The sequence below is a fragment of the Camelus dromedarius genome, chromosome 11, assembly GCF_036321535.1.
Source record: "Camelus dromedarius isolate mCamDro1 chromosome 11, mCamDro1.pat, whole genome shotgun sequence".
Classification (NCBI taxonomy): Eukaryota; Metazoa; Chordata; class Mammalia; order Artiodactyla; family Camelidae; genus Camelus; species Camelus dromedarius.
In genome coordinates, this window is record NC_087446.1 from 1052205 (window position 1) to 1072545 (window position 20341).

Here is a 20341-nt window from a genome sequence, read left to right on the forward strand (position 1 = left end):
GAACCGGCCTGTGGTAAATGAGGCTTGTTTGGTGAGAACCATCTGGGAGGAGGAAGGGGGTCGCTCCCCGGCCCCACCCTGGACCCGTGCGGGCTCACTGCCCGGTGGTCCTGACCTCGGCCCTCAGGGGACACCGCCCTCTTGGAGTCTCCCCGAGGGGCTGGCTTCCGCCCCACTGGAGTGTGCGTTGTTTTTACCCTCAGGGTTGGCGGTGCTGGGGCGTTTGCTGGTTGCCGCTTGGTTAACGACTGGCTCACGTCTTCAGAGATGAGGGTGGACCCGGAGGCCGTGAAGAGAGGTGCCCCCCACCCCCCGCCCTGGCATCCTCGCCAGCCCCCCTCCCCACGCCGCCCCGGCATCCTCGCCAGCTCCCCCCAGACGCGGGCGTCACCTTGGGGTCTGTGACGACTCAGGATTTCAGGGGGGAGCTCGGCAGGTCGGAGGTGCCCACAGCAGGGGTCAGCTCGGCCGGTCTGAGGACTGGACTGGCCCCTGGGTCTGGGCTGATGCCCAGGATGGACCAGCAGGAGGCGGAGACACCTGGCGGGCTTGTTCCTTGAGGACCCTGCAGCAGCAGTGCCGGCCCCTCAGGGCCAGAACTGGGTTTCGTTTCCGGTCACTCCCTCGGAGTGGGGCCAGCAGAGACCAGCGCTGCCCCGAGGCCGGGCGCGGAGCGAGTTCTGGCTTCAGAGCAGACCTTCTGCTCTCCTGCATCCTTAGCCTGCGTGATGGACACAGGCGCGGCTCTCCCTGGGAGCCCCCCAAGGCTGGCAGCTCCAGGCACAGGCCAGCCAACAGAGTGTCCCCTGCCAGGGTCCGAGTGCCCAGGCTCCAGGACGACCGGAGGGTTGCTCACCCAAGTCGAGTCCACGTGTTTGCCTTTTGCCTCTCGTGGGATTTCGCCTGATAAGGTGGCCTTGCTGGGTGGAGGGGAGGGAGTGGACAGCCGCTGCTCCCCCGGGGACAGTCTGCACTGAGGGGGCAGGGAAGTTGGATGCCGGCCTGAGGAGCTGGAATGCTGATTTCCAGCACTGATTCCTGCACCCTCCCCTCAGGAGCGAAGCGAGGGTGACTGGGGCTATGATTTAGGGTGCATGTCGGAGGAAGTGTATACGGCTGGCAGGCTGGGACAGAGGTGACGAGAGGACGTCAGACGTCCCGTTTCCAGGGGGGCTTCCAGAGGGAGAGTCTGCCGGCCGCAGGCCCAGGATGGTCTGGAGTGGAGACAAACCCAAGGCAGGTTCGGGGCTGTGCAGGCAGGAAGCTCGGTGCCTCCACCCTCCCCAGAATTTTGCCGGGTTTGGGGCAAGAAAACAGAGCCAGCAGTGACCCACCAGCCCTTTGGCCGCCTCCCCGAGACCTGTGTATACTAAATTATCACATTTACGCACCTGCTTCTATGGCACACGTGTGTTACACAGAACGTGCACGGGGCCCGTGGAGCACGGGAGGCAGCGGCCTCGCCACGTGGCCCGGCCCGGGCTGTGAAGGACCGAGGGCTGGGCTGACCTGGCGCTCTCGGGACACGGGGCTCCCGGCCGCCGCCGCTCACAGGTGCCCACCTCCTGCTCACAGGCGCCGGGCCTGCTCCCAGGACGGCAGGGGTGGCGGGGCCGTGGGGACCGGGCACCACGCGGTGCAGAGGGAGCAGATTGGAAGGAGAACCTGAATTTAAGAAGAAAACGAATTTCTCCCTAAATGTGATAGAAACCGCGCTTCAGACACAGGTCCGGAGAGACGCAGCTGGCGCACCTGGAGCCTCCCCTGCGGCCTGTGAATCAGTAACGGGGTGCCCGGAGAGGAGAGGCCAGGGGCCCGCTTCCTCGATGGAGGGACAGGAAACCGAGGCCCCGGAGACGGGGGAGGGGCTTTCCGAGGCCAGGCCCCGGCCCCGCCCTGCGCTCCCCGCCTGCCGGCCTGTCAGTTCCTGTGCAAAACCACGCACTCGCACCCCGGTGTCATCCGTGGTGAACAGATGAAAGTTTTTGTTTAACGGCAGCTCGGAGAGAATTCTGCCTAAGAGTCGGGGACGGGAACATCTTCCATGTCACATAATGGGTTTCTCTTTTCCACCTTTGGTCAACATCCTCATTTAAAATGTGCTCACTGGAGTCTCTCCTTCTGATGAAGGGTGGGGCCTGCCCTCCGAGTGGCCCTGGGGGGCGCCCAGCCCGGCCCTGCCCCAGGCTTCAAGCTTCTCCCCTGCCCATGGTGGCCCCTTCCTTCCTTCCAGGGTTTGTGTTTGCGCCAAAGACGCTGGAGAGCGTGGCCTGGACCGGGCGGCCTCCCGGAGGCCCTCACACCTCAGTGCGGCTGCTCCGATGGCCTAGGCCCTGGGCCAGCCTGGACCCCAAAGTCTGGGCGGGAAGAAGTGGGGGGAAGTCACGGATCTCCTACCTCCATCCTTCAGTCCCCCATCACCCCTCTCGTTTCTCCCTCCTTCAATCACTCGCTCACTCAAACCAGGCAGAGGGCAGGGTGCTGCCTCCTACCCTGCCTCACAGGCCCCCCTCGCCCGCGGGCAGCTCTCCGTGGCCCCCCCACCTCACAGGCCCCCCTCGCCCATGGGCAGCTCTCCGTGGCCCCCCCACCTCACAGGCCCCCCTCGCCCATGGGCAGCTCTCCGTGGCTCCCCCACCTCACAGGCCCCCCTCGCCCGCGGGCAGCTCTCCGTGGCCCCCCCACCTCACAGGCCCCCCTCGCCCGCAGGCAGCTCTCCGTGGTGGTTTGCGGGCTCACCTCCCCTTCTTGAAGGGTAAACCCACCAATTCTTCAGCAAAGCTAAGGAAACTACAAAAAACAATCAAGCAGGAACCAGTGGGAACCAGAGACCCAAAACGTACCAAAGCTGGGGAAAAGTGTACCAGTGGACAGGCGCAACAGCAGGCGGTAGGCGGCAGGAGGGGCGGTCGGAGAGATTTGCATCGATGGGACCTCGCTAAGGAAGAGAGAGAAAAAGACAGAAGGAAAATGGGCAGAGCCACGTGGGAAATGGAAAGGGATTTTTAATGACTGAAAATGAAAACAAAGTTAAAGTGTGTGCGATGCAGATAAATCAGAGATGAGAGGAAACCTGATAGCTTTCCACGCCCACATGGGAGAATGAGAAGTGCTTTCAGTATCTGGGTTTCACTGTGAGCAGCTGCAAAAGGAAAGGAAGGTAAACATAATGGGAGGAGGAGACAGACAGGCAAACACGAGCTGTGGGCTGACGGTGAAGGAGACGCCAACAAAGACAGAGAAAGAATCTGTGGGAGTATTAATGCAAGTGATAAACGTCTCACAAAGCAAAACGTGATTCAAGAAGAAGTTCAAGATCGGAAAACTCTGTCTCCAACAAAGAAACCTTCCCCAAGTAAACTCCAGGGCCACAGGGTTTTTCTGAATTCTTAAAAAAAAAATTCAGGGAGATAACACACAGCACTTCTAAAAGAATGGAGGAGGAAGGAACACTTCTCAACTCATTTTAGTGAAACCCTGACACCTCCTGAGAAAGACCCTGCAAGGAAGGAAATCACGGAGGAACCCTTTTCAGGAACACAGACGCAGAATCTGCCACGAAACCTGAGACACGGAGTCCAGCAGAGGCACGTCATGCCCACGGGCGGCTTAGCAGGAGCGCGGGGCTGGTCAGCGTTCAGAGACTCACCGATGGAATTTTCTCATCAATGGGATAAAAGAGACAGAAATACACAGTCTCAGTCCTCCACACGGAAGAAGAATTTGAGGCAACGTCACGCTTATTTGTGATAGAAACTCAGAGAAACAGGAGGGATGAACTTCAGCCTGACAACCATCCTCCAGGTGGCAACACACTTACTCTCGTGACGTTGAATGCTTCCTCCTGAAACTGGGAATGAGGCTGGGATGTCTGCCCAGCCCCCAGCCAACACTGAGGCGAGAAAAACAAGTAACCGCTATTCCCGTGGAAGGGGAAGCAGTAGCTGTTTACAGACGACACGACTGCCCATGCAGGAAATCCTAAGGAATCTGCAGAATAAACTTTGCATGGTAGCAACGTAAATAGGAAAACAATCCACTGTGTTAGCGGATACACAAAATAAACAATTAGAAAGTAAAATTTTTAACAATCGATTTTCCTATTTTCAACAGCAGAAAAGGTACTTAATACGTTTAGTGAACCTTATCCAAGATTTCCCCACTAAAAGCTACAGACATTTTCTGAGTGAAATCAAATAAAATCTGGACAACTGGGGGTCTCCTACGGCATACTTGTGGGTTGGGAGACCAAATATTTGTAGGAGAATTGTTCTTTCCAAATTAATGTGTCCCAGCAGCCTCTGGGGGGAAAGAAACTGACAAGCTGGCACCAAAAAGTTTCACGGCTCCTGCCAGGGACCTAGAATAACCAGATGCTCCTGGGAGACAAGGCTTTCCCCTGCCCAGTTCATGCAGACATGCAGCTATATCGTGCTACGTGTTTCAAGTTCTGCTTTTCCACTGCAGGTTTTGCTCTACCTGGAGCGGCTCGGCGATCTGCTCACCTCCAAGCGCGGCCGCCGCCTTAATCCCTTGGCGCTGCAGTGTCCCCGTAAGCCCAGCGGCGACTCGGGTGCTGTGAACGCGATCCCGCTGCGTCCCTGCACTCGGCGCTCAGCTTCCTAACCTGCGAACTGAGGACACGCCGCGTCCGTGGGCGTCCCGACCGTCACGCGAGGTGCAGCCTGCGAGGCCCGGGAGGAGAGGCCCGGCGCCCGGCGTCCGAGGGCGCGCCACCCTTCCAGAGCTGGGCGATGAGCGTGGCGGGGCAGTGGCTGGCGCCGGCGGGCAGGTGTGGGCTTCAGACGGCCTACGCGTCTTGCAAAACTGGTCTTGAGGGGAACCGTGCAAGAGGAGCCCTAGGGAGGCGAGGCGGGAAGCTGCAGGGCAAGGGCGGGGCCTCCCCCCCGCTGTCACCCCGGGCGCGGGCGCAGGCCAGGCTCTGCACGGTGCGAACCCGCTCGCCGGCGTCTGGCAAGCCCAGCGCCCATCCTTGCTCCGGTGCGCAGTAGCTTCAGGGGCGCACGGGACTCCTCCACGGAGCCCGCGGCGGGCGGAGCTGTGGGAGCGCCACCCCTCGAGCCGGCGGAGCAGAGTCAGCCCCGGAGGCCGCACGCCCTCGCTGGGGACACCCTCCAGTCCTTGGTTTGCTTCACAGCCCCCCAGCGATACCTTCTCCACCCAGCAGAGCCAGGCTGGGTTTCCCGCGGTTCCGGGCGGCCTGGACGGCTCACCGTTCTGCCTCCTGCCCCGGGCTGCGCTCCTCCCTTCTGGCCCCCACTGCTGAAGAGCCGAGTTTCCCGGAGAAGCAGCTCGCAGCCTCAGGCGGAGGGCCGGTGGTCTGTGCCGGGCGGTGAGGACCTTCCACCCTTCTGGCCACAGGCCTGTGTCAGGTAAGAGTGGCTGTCCCGGGGGGATCCAACCGGGGATGTTGGAGCCTGGATTCCCCTCTCTCCAGGGCTGAGGACGCAGAAACCGGGCTGAGAGCTTCTGGACGCCACCTTGTGACCAAGAAGGAAGCCAGACTGAGGGTGAACCCCCCCACCAGAAGTCACAGGGAAGAAATCCCGAAGAAACACATCTTTGGAGACATCACTAATCTTCTGGATCACGCTGAACCTGAAGCCTGCATTAACTGTGAGGTTTTAGTTTATGTGAATTATTAGATTTCCTCTGGGTTTGATACACATAAAATAGCACATGTAAGTTACAAAACATTATGATAGAAAGAGAAACCTGAAAAAACCCCTCTGAATCTAGCGTAACCAACCAAAGAATGAATTCAGCCTTTAAATTTTGGTCCAGTTACATGCCTTTTTCTTATTGGTGCCTTTTGTATCTTCCATACTTTCTCTTGTTGGCCATGTATCACTGACAACCCTCAGTTTATGACTGTTTTTCAGTTTTGTGTTGTCTTTTGAGGAACAGATGTTGATATTTTAATGTAATTAGATTAATCAATGTCTACTTTTACAGCTAGAGTTTCACACTTGTTTGTTTAGTTGCCTTAAACAATTGTTCCCCACCACGGAGGTGGTTTTATGTCACCGTATTCTCGGAATTTGAAGACTTTACTTTGCACAGTTAATCCACACGGGATTTTGCAGACAAGGTCACAGACGGAGCCCCTCTCACTTCACCTTTAAGAATCACGTTTCTGGTAAGGAACCTTTTCGGGTTAAGAAAGTTTTAGTCTGTTGGTATTTTACAAAGAGCTTTTAAATTCATAAACATTGGATTTTATGAAGTGCCTTTCTGTGTCTTTTAAGAGAATCATAAGGTGATTCTCCTTTAACGAGCCCACTGGGTGAGCTGTAGTTACATGCTGTTCTTACGTAAACCCACTCTTGCACTCCTTGGATAAAACAAGCATAATCATTGTTTGCGTAGACGACTGGATAGCTCCACAAACACTCTTGCTTAGAGTTTCAGCGTCTGAGTTCTTTGTTATCAAAATTATGTTCAGCTCATTGAAGGATTTGGAAAATGTTTACTGCTTGTCTAGTCTTTGCAGGAGTTTATAAATACAGACGTCTGTGCCTGGAAGGCTGGCAGCGTTTCTCCCTGAGAGACCGGGGCTGGTGTTTTGAAGCACGGACTGCACTTACTCAGTGTTTGTAGGACTAGCGGGACTTCTGTTTCTTTCCTAAGCATGTTTTGATTCTTTGGAAGGTTGTGTGTGTTAAGTTTCCCAGTGTGTCCTGCAAATTTGCTCACAGCGTTCTCTTTCTTCCTAGTCACTGTCTGCTCCTGGTCCGGCCAGCCTCCTCACTTCCTTATTAAAACGTCTGATGTTTCACACCTGCTGCCCCCGCTCACTGATCTCGCTGGGGACTTGGCTTATCTGCTCAGTCCCTCCTCAGGACGGGCCGTGCTGTCTGTTTTCCGTGCTCTTCTTCCTCTGGAGTCTAGTTAATTACCTCATTTGTATCCGCTTTCCTTGCACCTGCGCCTTCTGATTTTCTGCATTTTGGGTCTCCATGTCCTGGGCTTACGTTCTACAGCTTTTCTCAACGTCCCTCTTCTGCCGAATCCCACCCGTCTTGAAAGGCGGCGTGGTCACTATCCTTCACGTCCACGTAGCTTCTCACTCCCGCCACGGATGTGTCCGTGGATTCCCAACTTGTGAGTTTAGACAAGTCAGCTGCGACTGCTGACTCCTGACGTGACTGCCCGCCGCACGTGTGCCCCGCGTCCAGTGATGTTTGCGTTGTGCCCGGCGTGTGCCGGAGGGGACCCTGCCTCACATGGGTTTACGCGTGCTTCCGGAGTGACCGCCTCGTACTCTGTGTGTGACGCAGTCGGGTTCTTTGTTCAGATACAGCTTCCAGCTCATTAATTTTTCTCTCTTCAGCTGTTTGCCCATCCACTGAATTTTATTTTAGAAATTCTAATATTCGTTTCCAAGGGCAATTTTTTTTCTATTTCCGCCAGTTCATTGCTCCTCACTCACTTTTCGGTAATTCCTGTTTTATTTCCTTAAGCATTTACAAAAGGGTAATTTATGCTCCGCTGTGTCTGTTCTCACATGTTAGGTCCATGTGGGGTGAAGTTACCATTTGCTACGCTCCTGTTGATTTTTTCATGGGGGTGGTTTCCTTTGTGTGTTGGTCATTTTTGGATGCGAACTCCCTTTGGGGAGACTTTAATATCCGGAAATCATGAAGGTCACATTGGGCACGACTTTCTCCTGCGACCTGGGGCCACTCCCGTCCACGTCTGGAGACAGGACTGTGCCAGGAAGCCTCTGCTGGGCCAGAGCCGTGCTCCTGACCGCCGAGCCGCCCGCAGGCGGCCACGCCCGCCCGGGTCCCTGCGCCGCCCGGCCCAGCCCGACTTCCTGTGCCGCCTTCTCCGGCCGTTCCCATCACCCCCTGGTCCCTAAGAGGAGGAAAGCGTTCCCTGTGGGAAGGAATAACGGGTAACTTCCTCCTACACCGCTGTCTTCGTTGTATCGACGGTGCTTCCCGCTCCCGGAGGACGTGGTGGCACCGTTGTGCTGATGGCTGCATTTCTGCCCCCGCCCCGTCACCAGGCTCTGAGCTCTCCCCTGTGGGGGGTCCAGCTTCCACGCCACCCCCACCCCCGTCCTCATCAGTCAAAATGCCGAATCAGGTCGAGTTAGTAAATGAACAGAGTTCGCCGGGGGAGCTGCCCAGCACGAGGCTTTTGGGTCCTTAACATATGACAGTGAAGGTTAGTTCTTGTGATTCTGGCTGAGTTCCACGCCTGCATCTGTGTCACATCATACACGTGTGGTGTCTTCATCCGTCCACTCGCCGGGGCTCAGCCGCTGTCCAAACCAACTCAGCTCTGAATTAGTAGAATTAAGCTCTATTTGAGTTGCAGGTCCCCCTCGGTGACGGGGTTTGCGCCTGGCTTGGCTGCCTGCCGCGTGGGAACGCAGGTACGCGGCTGTCGCCCTGACCATGACCACGGCCGCGCCGCAGTTTCATGGACCATTAACAGTTTGCTAATATTGTTTTAGTTTGCAGATTAGTGCAGCTCCGCGGGTCCGGGGAGGGTCCGGGGCTGCCATCAATCAGATGGAAACTCCTCAGGCGTGAGATGAACGGATCTGCAGGCTTGGAGGCTCAGATGGCAACCACTGCCACCAGGAGTGGGGGCTGCAGTGTGTTCTCAGCCGTTGCGTCACCTTCACTCCTGACACCGGAGTGAAACGCGCAAGGCCCACAGGTCAAGGGAGCGGGACTCCCTCAGCTCCTAATCACACGGCCACGGGGTGGGGGCCGGGCCCCCCCCACTGTCCTGCTCTGGGGGTCTGGGCAGATGGAGCCCCGAGGACGGCCAGGGGCTGAGCACCCAGCTCGAGAGGCTGGTGATGCAGTGGTTCAGCCGCGGTGCAGACAACCCTTGTTGGGGACCACGGTGTCCCCCATCCTTCCCGGCTCTAAGCGCCAACGTGTGCTCCTGTTAAATATTTAGATGAGCCCCTTATGAAATGTCTCCTCAGTCTCCCCGTGGCGCAGCTCAGAGGGTGGCCCGGAGAGGGTGCTGGGGGCCAGGAGCAGGTGTGCACGCTGCTCTGGTGCTTTTGAGAGGGTCACTGCTACTGTTAAAAGCATTAAACGTGCCTTAGTGAAGACAGTGTAATCCTGCCTGGAAGATTCGGGTCTTCGGGGGACCAGCCGAGGCCTGGAGGCCGAGCCCGACACCGGCTCGGGGCCTTCTGTCCGGGCGGGCGGACACGGACTCGCGGTCACCCTTGAAGCGGGTCCTACCACGACTCCTCCACTGTGGCTGAACCCTCAAAACTCACCCTGAAGTCCTAAGCCCAGGACCTCAGAATGTGGCTGTATTCGGACGTGGGGTCCTTACAGAGGTAATCGGGTCCAAGGAGCTCACCTGGGGGACCCCAATCCTGTAGGTTTCCTCCCCCCCGAGTTAAGATTTCAGCTCGAAGTGACCGAACCTAGTGGAGCTGACCCGACCACCCTGAGTGTCAGGCAAAGAGGGCGGGGGGCGGCGTGCTGGGGGAGCCATTCACTGCCGTCAGCTTGGGCTTTACTGGTACAATTCCTTCAAAACCCCCTGAAGGCAGAAACAGTCACGAGTGAGACCGACGTGGGGGAAGGTGCTGTTAATCAGGCCTTTATGAAGAATAAAAAAGTGAAATGTGTGACCCCAAGGAGCCCCCTTAAATAAAACCAAAATGAATGTGAGTACGTGGGGGTCTCTTATCTGCCCGAGTGCTGACGTCCGATAAAAGAATTAAATCGGTTCAGTGGAATTTTGAAAGCCCACACTCGGCGGGCGCTCATCAGAAACGGCATAATTGGGATGGAAATGCTGGTTTTAAAACACCTTTCCCGGGAGGCGGCTGGGGGCAGCGCAGCGCAGAGCCTGGGGTGAAACTGCTCCGAGGGTTCCGTGACGTTCCCCGAGGACGCAGAGCCTGGGCCAGATCCGCAGCAATTTGAACATCGAAATAATTATCGATAATAGCAAAATATAAATCATTGAAGAAAGAGAAATCCACCCGTTCGTAACAGTAAAGCTGAGCTGGTTACCAAAAGGGGGGGCGGGGGTGGGGTCCTCCCTGGAGTCGGGTGCTGCGTGATGAGCACGGCGTTTCCAGCCGCCAGGGAAGTGACTGGCTTGGGTAAGAGCTGTGAGTGACTGCTGGAGTGAGAGGCAGAGTCTTTATTATTTCAAACTTTTTATTTTGAGATAATTTCAAACTTAAAAATGCACAAAGTGAAAAACAAGAGTATATAATTTTTTTAAACAGGAAACTTATTGAGGAAAATAGGCAATCATAAAAATATTCTAAATAAATACACAAAAAGAAAGAGTGAATAAAGAAATAGATTTTAAAGGGGTGAAATGGAGGGCAAATAAAAATGTTACACTAAAATCTCATGTTACCAATATCCACTTTATTTGCAAACAGTGTAAATACAGTAATTAAAGGAAAACAACCAGGCTGTATTAAAAGAACAACTATTTCCAAGAGATGCATTTTAAGTAAAGACAGAAGGAACCTTCCTACACTGTTGGTGGGAATGTAAATTGGTGCAGCTGTTACAGAAAACAGTATGGAGATTCCTTAAAAAACTAAACATAGACTTACCATGTGATCCAGCAATGCCACTCCTGGGCATATATCCAGAAAAAACTCTAATTCGATAAGATAGAAGCACCCCAATGTTCATAGCAGCACTGTTTACAACAACCAAGACATGGAAACAACCTAAAAGTCCATCGACAGATGACTAGATAAAGAAGATGTGGTGTATTTACATATGGTGGAATATTACTCAGCCACAAAAAGGAATAAGGGGACTTGCAGCAATGTGGATGGACCTGGAGATCATCATTCTAAGTGAAGTAAGTCAGAAAGAGAAAGACAGATTCCATGTTATATCACTCATATGTGGAACCTAAACAAAAAAAGATAAATGAACATATATATAAAACAGAAATAGACTCACAGACGAAAACAAACTTATGGTTGCGAGGGGAGAAGGGGGTGGGAAGGAGTAAATTGGGAGTTTGGGGTTTGCAGATACACACACTACAATATATAACATAGATAAACAAGGACCTGCTGTGCAGCACAGGGAACTATGCTCAAATCTTGTAGTAACTTGTAATGAAAAAGAATCTGGAAAGGACTATATATATATGTGCGTAAGGGAATCACTGTGCTGTGCACCAGAAATTAACACAACACTGTAAACCGACTGTGCTTCAATAAACAATGAAGACAGGCGAATTTGGAAATTGATGGTAATAGGATGGAAACAAATACGAACCACCGAAGCCCAAACCAAAGGGAACCCGGGGGCTTTACAAATAGCAGACAAGCCGGAGAGTCGGGGGTAAACGCCTCCAGAGGGAAGAAGGGCGGCGCGCCCTGCTAAGCGCTTACAGGCGTGCGAGTCTGCAAAGAGACGCAAACAAACCCACTATCAGGCAGGGAGGGTTCACGCTCGCCTCTCAGGAACTCCTAGACGGAGAAAAAAGCGCAGGCAGACACAGAAGAACTCGGGGACGTGATTTGTCCACGTCATCTCATGGATGTGTAGAGACTTCACCCAAATGCGCAGAACGTGCCCGCGTGTCGCGTCCCCGGGGAGCGCCCGCTCACAGCACAAATGCTTCAGCCACGCTAAGAAGGATGCACGTTTTTCAAGCAATGACGTTTTATAAACAAGCTCTACGTTGAAAGGGAAACAGTATCTTGAAACAGAAAAGTTTTGTTAACCAAGATTTAAGACGGTTACAATCAGAGAGGGGTTAACAGCGTTCCAATTTTCAAACAACCACAAAAGCAACAGCACAACGTCCACGATGAAACGTGTCCCTGTGCGCAGGGCCGGGGCTTGGAAAGTGTTAGGATGTTTGAGTCTGGGTGACGGGGCACTGGAGGAGAGACAGACGTCAGAGGATGGAAATCGGAGCGCCCTTGGACCAGCGGGGACTTAGACGGGAAGTGGACGGCGGAAAATCAGAGACTCCCCCCAGCACTGGGAGGTGAAGCGAGCTCTTTATATTGGGACGGGAAGCCCCATAAAAAGACCGGCAGGAGCCCTAGGCAGGGCCGCTGCGCTCCTCCCAGCACCGTCCGGTTCCTTGGCCCAGAGGCTCTATCTCACTTTTTGCCTCTAAGGCGGCTAACTTACACCTAGAATTCTATTGGTTCCCTGAGCTCACTTCTGATTGGTTACTTCCTTCACTGCTGATTGGTTATTACTCTCACTTCTGATTGGTCCACTTCCCTAACTTCTGATTGGCCCATTTGTAGTACTTCATTTGCATGGAGCTCACTCCTGATTGGGCTAGTTCTACAAAGCTTGTTCCTGGTTGGTCAACTTCTGTTGTACTTTATTTGCATATGACGTTGCAAAGTGTAAGACTGGCAGCTTATAAAAGCCTGTGTAAACCTCCAGACGGGGCTCAGAGCTTGAAGTGTTAACTCCTGTGGACCGCTGGCGTAATAATCCTGAATTCTTAGTCTTGTGCAATGGCGGTGGCTAGAGAGTCACAAGAGACGACCGAACGTTCTGAATAGCAATGAGAACGCAGCAGGTGCCTCCAGGGGGAGGGAGCCTTCCTCGCCCCGTCGGTGGAGGCGGAGGGTTGTCAGCTGTACCCCTCGCCTCCCCGCCCCCCACCCCATGTGCCCCGTCCCCCCCCGCCCCCGCTCGCCCCCCCCATGGTCGGGTAGAGGACTGCGGGTTGAGCCAGCACTCTGGGCGCCCGGCTTGCCGCTGCCTCGCTCCCGACAGTTTCCAGCGACTGGCGCAGGACGGGCTCCCGTCCTTGGACGCGCTGCTCAGGGAGGAGCTGTCCGTCTTTCCGCACGTTAAGCTGGGCGCGTGGGCTGCCATGTCTTTCTCCAGCTGTGCCTGTAACCCATTCACGTTAAGCCCTTTGTCCCCAGCCTGGTCTAGTCCCCCATCCTCTCTGCTGCGCCACAGGCGTCTCCTAGGACCACGAGCTCGCTCCCCCGTCCTCCTTCCAGACTCCACATCGCAACCAGACCAGCCTTCCCAATCGCAGGTGGATGACGCTACTGCGCGCACGTGGGATAGAGCCCGCCGGCCTCACTGTGCCCTTCAGCGCCCGGCTCCGGCCCTGCGTCTCCCCTCCCCGCCTCCCTCTGTTCTTGCCTCCCTGGGGTGCCCCGCCTTCTGCTGTGGCTCAGGACGGCCCGAGTCCTCCACGCCCCTCCCTGTGCTGGGGACCCTGGCGTCTCCAGGTGGTCTGGATGTCACCTCCCGAGACGCCCCGACCTGGGGTGAAGCCTGCTTATAGTTAATGAGGCTTGTTAAGATTTTCAGGGTCGTGCCTTCCATCAGTTCTGGAAAATTCCTGGGCAATCTTTCCCTCAGCTTTGCTTCGGCTCCCGTCGCTGCCCCCTCCCCTCCTAGCACTGCCCACCCGCACGCGGCGGGCCGCTGCTGCGTCTCTCAGCCTCCTTCCAGCGCTCCCCACGGTTTCCTCCCTTGTTTCGGCGAGGACGTCCTGTCCTGCCCTGGCCATCCAAGCACGGTTAGGGGTTCAGACGCGGGAATAGCCACGTGCAGAGCCCAGGGCCTGGCAGGACCGCCGCTGCTGCCTCCCCAGCCCTCGCCTCTCCCACCTGCAGCCCCGCCCCCGGCCCACGTCTCTCACCGCGTCCGCTCACCCCGAGGCTGAGCTCAGGTTCCGCACGTCCCACCTCTGAGCGGGTTCCCATCTGGTACAGGGCAGAGGACAGACCCGCGGGCGTTCAGCTCAGAAGCGCAGGAATTGTGTCCCCGGGGGAGGGGAGTCGGTTAGCCTCCGCCGTCAACCTCCTCCCCAGTGAGTCGGGGGCAGGAGGAGCGCCTGCCTCGAAGGGGACTGTGGGTTAACCGAGTGGGTCACAGACGTAGGGCTTCGGGGGAAGGCGGGAGGGGTGAACTGGAGTTTGGGGTCAGCAGACACACTGCTGTATGTCAAAGAGGCAAACAGCAAGTACCCCTCGCAGCACCGGGAGCGGCTCACTGTCCTGCAGTAACTTACAATGAAGACGAGTGTGTGTGTGTGCGTGACTGGCTCACTGCTGCACAGCAGAGACTAACAACAGTGTAACAACTACACTGCAACTGAAAAAACAAAGATTAAATGAGTCAAACACAGGAAGGACCCAAAGTCGCCCATGCACGCAGTAACCGCGATGCAGGGGTCAGCGCTGCCCCCCTGCAGCTCGGTGGTGAGCGCGGCGGGGAGGGGGTCCCAGAGCGGAGCGCGGTGTCGGAGGCGTGTACTGATGATAAACGCAAATCTCATCATTTGCTATTTTTTGTAGAGGAGTGTATCATTTGCATTTAAGACGACAGAGCCTCGTTCTTCTTGCTGAGAGCCTGCTGGGTTATGAATCCCACACGTGGACCCAGCGCCCAGGGAGACGGTGATGCCTGGACTTCGATCCACCAACAGCCCGGGGAGGAGGCGCGGGGAGGCTCCGGGAGCAGAGCCCCGGACGCCAGCTGGCATTGGCTGTGGGCAGCTTGGAGCCGCGCGCCCTGCTCTGGGGGCTTGTTCGGAATGTGCCGCTTTCAGGGTATTTGCAGTCAGCTTATTTCCATGCCCAGGAAGCAAAGCCCAGTTATCTTTCCCAAATCATCCTTCTGTAACGCGTAATTAGTGCAGCCTCATTGTGGAGCATTTGGAAAATGCACACAAATAGAAAGATGCAAATTGCTCTGCTTTACAGTTCTGTCCCCTGGGGACAGATCCCAGCTGAATGTTGGTTAAATTGTTTCAATCGCTGTTCATTCACATAGTTCACATCATCGAGGGCATAGACTACGTGGAATTTTTTACTCTGCTCTGATGCTTAAGATTAATAAAGAAAACATTTAATGTGCTCCTTGACCCGCCCCCATCTCTTTTTTTTGAACTGAAGTGTGGTCAGGTTGCAGCGCGGTGTCAGTTTCTGGTGCACAGCACAGTGCTTCAGCCACACGTGAACACACACATGTTCGTTCCCATTCTTTTTCACCATAAGCTACTGCAAGGTCTCAGATATAGTTCCCTGGCTACACGGTACACCCTTGTTTGTCTATATATACCAGCAGTATCTGCAAATCTTGAAATCCCAATTTACACCCCCATTTCTTAATCTGACATCAAAATGACCCACTGACAGGTCCCAATTTGATCCCCACCCACCCTCCGTCTCACAGGCTCAGACGCCCCACAGCAGAACACGGACCCAGGGCCCGCCCTCCCCTGACACCAGATGTGGGGGGAACACAGGCAGGCGGCCGCACGCCGCCAGCTTGGGATGCTTTGCTTCAAGGGAAGAGCGGCCTACGCGGCCCCGGCCAGTGCGTGACCGTGGACGTCAGGGGGTCTGTCTGCTTCTCAACTTCCTCTCCTGCAAAACGGAGGAAAAGTGGTCTCCAGTTCACAGGGTTGTTACGAGCTGTGAATACATAAATAATACGAATCTTGGAGAACACAGCCGGCAGGAAGAATTCAGCGCTCCGTAAACGCTCACTACTGTCATCGCAGCCCTCAAGACGCCCTCCGCGCCAGCCCCTCCCCTTGGGACCCCTCGCGTTTCCAGCCTGGGCTCAGGGTCCATCCTTGGACATACACTCACCCAGGAAAACCCAACTTTGGACAAATCCCTGACTTTGCACACCTGCGGTCACGCATCCGGGTGTCTCCAGGGAAATCAGGGGTCTGGGGGCCGGAGTCCGGGGAGCCACGACGGCCGGCCTGGCCACAGGGCAGATTCACTGGTTCTGCCGCGTCCACACGACATCTCGCCCCTTCCCCGGTACACAGGCCCCCCGACCCCCCAGCCCTGGTTTCCAGCTCGCGGCCTGGAGGCTCCCTGAGAGGCTGTCTGCTCACCCGTGAGCTCTCCTTAGTCCTCCTGCTCCCACGTCTGGAGAACCGCCACCAGCTGCCCTCACCTCCCCGCTCCTGTCGCAGCGAGGGCGGCCCCTCCTCCCGTCGGGCTGCGCAGCCTGGGCCCCACGTCCTGGTGTGTAGTCTGTGAGGTTCCCCTCGCCAGGCGATCTCTGCTCTTTTTCCTGTTCTTGGCACAAGCCTCTCTACCAAACAGTGCCCATCAGCCTAGAAACACGTTCCAGAAGTGTCTACACTTGAATAAGCCAGCAAACCAGTGCACACCCCAGTCAGGATGCTCTGCGTTGCTGCAGCCTGGAGCTCGTCCGTGCGTCACGCCTCCCCCATCATCAGCCATTAGGTCTCCTTGAACTCCGCGTCTATTTTTGTCAAGATTCTGCACACACGGAGCAGTTACTACGACCACGTAACTGCTACAGCCGAGCTGGGGACACGCCGGATGACACGCCCCGGCTGTGACCCACACCATGGCGTCTGCAGTTGTGTCTTCTTGTTGGTGTGTCACCGCGTGCAGCCCTGGCTCCGGGCCCCAGGGCTGCTGCAACCTCCTGCTTTGTCTGCTGGCTTTCTGCCCGTGCTTTTGGGAGTCTCCTTCGATGTCCCCCTTCTGCAGGCTGGGACATGCTGCGTCTTCTCGGGGTTTTAACCGGGACCCTTTCCTTACTGTTTCCATGGACAGCACAGCCTGTTGAACTCACAGGAAAGCCGCCCGCTGTCTCCCGCCCAGACCTCTGTTTGCATCCAGAGCCTGTCACTCCAGCTGCTACTCGAGCCCTCTTTGGGGTTTCCCCGTGTCCCACCCCTCACGTGACCCCACTGAGCCCTTGGACCCCAGGCCCCGTCTCTCTCTGACCCCACCTCCAGTGTCCCAGCTCTCAGAGCACAGTGCGTGATTCACTCCAGCCACGACCTTGGGGGCTGTCCTTCCTCAACTCCCTTCCCTAAACCGCACATCTCTGTGAATTTCATCTGCACGTGGCCTGGGGTCGCGGTGCCCCTCACCCAGCTGCCCCCATCCTGCTCTGTGGCCCTGACCTCCTGGCTGGTCTTCCTCCCAGTGACCCCTCTTGGCGGAGCTGTCCAGCCTGGTGTCCGCACCGCTTCCCTCTGTGCCTACACGGAGCGGCCGTCCTCCTGGGCTCCCCGGTCCTGTGGGCGACCCTCGCTGCCGTCTCCAATTGCCTTGTGTGCTGCTTAATCCACTCTCCTGGGAAACCGGGTCAGGGAGGCAGCCTCTCAAGCCCTGAGTGGTGGGGAGGCCGCCTGCACCGGTTCCCTTGGGAATCCCAGGGGTGGCCCTGCAGGCGTCTGCAGACCCAGGAACCCCCACTGGAAGGCCCAGGACTGCACTGGGGTCAAGGGAATGAACGTACCGGCTGCAAAACACACAATTATCTGCAAAACATACAATTATCTGCAAAACATACAATTATCTACAAAAACGCACTGAGTGATGTCGCTGTTCAGAAGATTTTAAATGAGCCTGGGTTGAGAAATTGTAGTCCAGGCTCCGTGTTTAGCATATTTCAAAACCCACAGAAAACTGTGCATCTTAGTTACAGGGCAGCAGAGAGAGGCCAGGCGAGCGCTCTGCTTGGACCCCCAGGTTCCTTCTCCAACGAGCTGGCACCGAGGTCCAACCCAGGCGGTGATGACAGGGCGGCGCGGGACCACCCTCTGCCATTGCGCTCCTTGTTCCATCCACCGTCGCGAGTCCCCGGTCCTCCTCGGTGCCCAGTGGGTCTGGGAAGAGCGTTTAACTCGTGGAAACCTCACGGACGCTGGGTGGGTGGGGGGGCGGAGACACCCCCAGTGAGAACCCCAGGCCACTGTTGTCAGGAGAGCAGGGCCCGTGGCCTCAGCAAGGCCGGAGCTCGGCACGCTGCTGCAGACGCGAAGACGACAGCTGTGCTCTCAGCTGCTGAGAAGGAGCCCCTTCTAATGGTGGAGCCAAAGCGCAGTCAGGCCCACGTGGCCGTCGCGCTGCGTGTGAGCGGCGGCTGGGGCCTGCGTCTGCTCCTGCCTCAGGGCCGAGGGCTCGGAGACACCGGAGGACGCGCTGGGCTGTCTGGGCTCCGGGGGCAAAGGGGTGCTGTGAGTGGAACCGTCTACCTTTGCCCCGAAGGGGCTTCCGGAGTCCAGAGCCCCTGCACGTCCGTCCCTGGTCCCACGAGGCAGGTGACCCCGGACCCAGGAAGGAGGCGCAGAGATGGCCAGGAGGGTGTCCTGTGTCCCGAGAGCTGCACAGAGAGGGGCCGCCCGCCACCAGCTGGAGCAGGCGACAGGGGGGCTCACCCTCTGAGCTCAGCGACCTGGAGTCCCCCAGGATACACAAAGACCCTGCAGTCTGCGTGGTCATTTTGACCAACTCGCTTCAATTTCCAATGGTCTCCTGGAGAATGACACCCTGGGGTTCTCCGGGTGGATGGAGTGTTCTAGACCCCAAGAGGACCAGGAGCCAGCCTCAGCTTCCCCGCCTGTGAAGTGGGGTGCCCGTGCCGGTGACCCCTCAGAGGACCCCGGTGGCCACGGTCCAGGGGGCTGAGCGCGTAAGTGACGCTCTGAGGAGGAAATGCCGGAGGACGGGGGCCGGCGCTGGTCGCCGGGTGCACGTACGCTGCCCCCAGCTGGGGATCCACGACAGGGCGACCCCGCGGCCAGGTGATCACACCTGGATTTACTTACACTCCTCTGATTGGAGCCACAGCACGCAGCCATCAATCAGAACAGTAATCATCCGTTTCCGTTTCTTTCCATTAAAAGGGGCGTTTCTCATCTGCTTGACGCAACGGGCGACAGGCTCCATTTCAGACTTCACCTTCCGCTGCACGCGCATCTGGGGGCGCCCCGCGGGAGGGGCAGGGGGAGGGGGAGCCACCGCCCCCGCCCCACGCGGGAACGTCTCTAAGCGCCTTTGTGCATGTGGAGCACCTTCTCAAATGACTGAAGGCGGCGCCCCTGGGAGCTCTCGGCGTTGGGAGGACGATTCAATTTATAATTTATTTGGTGGTGGTGGGGGTCTTCTGGCAGTGGTCCCATCCCTGAGCCGCACTCACGACTAATATTTTCTGTCACCCTTATAGGGCCGAATACAAAAAAAGAAAAATCTGAATCTCATCACAGATGCCAGGTTGTGAATATCTGACAGTTGAACTCGTCAGAAATCCAGGTCCGAGGTTGCTGAGTTGGGGGGATAAACGCTGCCCTGTGGTGCCGACTCCTGACTCACGAGAAAGGGAACAGGACTGTGTCTGGGGCCGGGCGACAGGGATCCGCTGTAACTGTTATTTCCTTTCTCTCGCTGTGATATTTATAGGAAACTAAGGGATGGCTCGGAGCTCCGGGAAAGTCTATTTTGAGCAAAATTTGAGAAAAGACACTACTGTGGCCAACTTTGCTTTGAAGAAATCTTGTTAACTTGGGAATAAGACAAGTCTTTTGGACCCAAGGGAATGGACGGGGGGACCTTCCCTTCCCTCCATCCAAAGCCAGCCCCCCATCCTGGGCCCCAGTCCCCGGGAGGCACCCCCACCCCGCGTCGTGGCATCAGCTCTGAGCTGCCATGCCGTCTGTTCCCGCAGCAGCCGCGATTCCACTCTCCCCGGTGCTGGTTTGAGATGGCCCCGGGGGTCACCGCGCAGTTCCTCCACTCGCCCCGCTTCCCGCCCCACCCGCCCAGGCTCTGCTCATCAAACTCCCGGAGCTGTTGACCCTGAGCTCTCCTCACATCCACAAGCCCTCATTCCCAGAGTGAAGGTCAGGGTCTCCTCCTCTTTGCTTTGACACCGTGCTGTTTGCTTTCTCTCAAGCACTTACCCCAGTCCTGCTGTGTGTGTGTGTGCACGTGTGTGTGTGCGTGCATGTGCATGCGTGTGCATGTATGAATGCGTGCATGCGTGTGTGTGCGTGTCCCCGTGATAGGACAGGCTTCCTGTGGTCGTGGTCTGTGCCTTATTTTTTGGTTGCTTTTCTCGACCCCTTCCCAGCGCAGGTGTGAGTCTCTACACCAGTGGTTCTTAGAGCGCGTTCCTGGGGCTCCTGGGGCCCCCGGGGCTCTATCTGCCGGTCCTGAGACCCTGTTTTCAGAATAACACAATGATGCTCTTTGGCATTTTCACCCTCGTTCTCCCGGGAGGATACAGCGGCGTTTCCGGACGTCACAACGCGTGGGGTGCAGAAGCAGGTGTGACACCAGACACCTAAGAGCTCTGCAAAAATATGAAGTGGAATCTCTGATCGCTCAGTGTTTTTTGTTTGGGAAAATATAGTCATTGTCCATCAAAATACGTTTGTGTCCATGTGTACTGCATTTATTCCTGCGATTGTAAAAGGAATTAATACAAATATTTTCAGCTTTCTATTTTTTTCTAATTGAAGTCTAGTCAGTTTACACTGTCGTGTCCAAGTCTGGTGCACAGCGTCATGTGTCAGTTGCACATACACACACATAGCCCTTTTCATG

General features: G+C 56.3%; 1 long non-coding RNA gene across 1 annotated transcript; it reads right to left on the reverse strand.

Annotated features, from left to right (window-relative positions):
- Positions 1-322: 322 nt before the first annotated feature.
- On the reverse strand, positions 323-3000 carry LOC135322461 (uncharacterized). The gene is made up of 3 exons (XR_010383029.1): positions 2844-3000; positions 1392-1665; positions 323-1214 (listed from the first exon to the last, which is right to left on the reverse strand). It is a non-coding gene; the product is annotated as an uncharacterized LOC135322461 (long non-coding RNA).
- Between the last annotated feature and the right edge of the window lie 17341 nt (positions 3001-20341).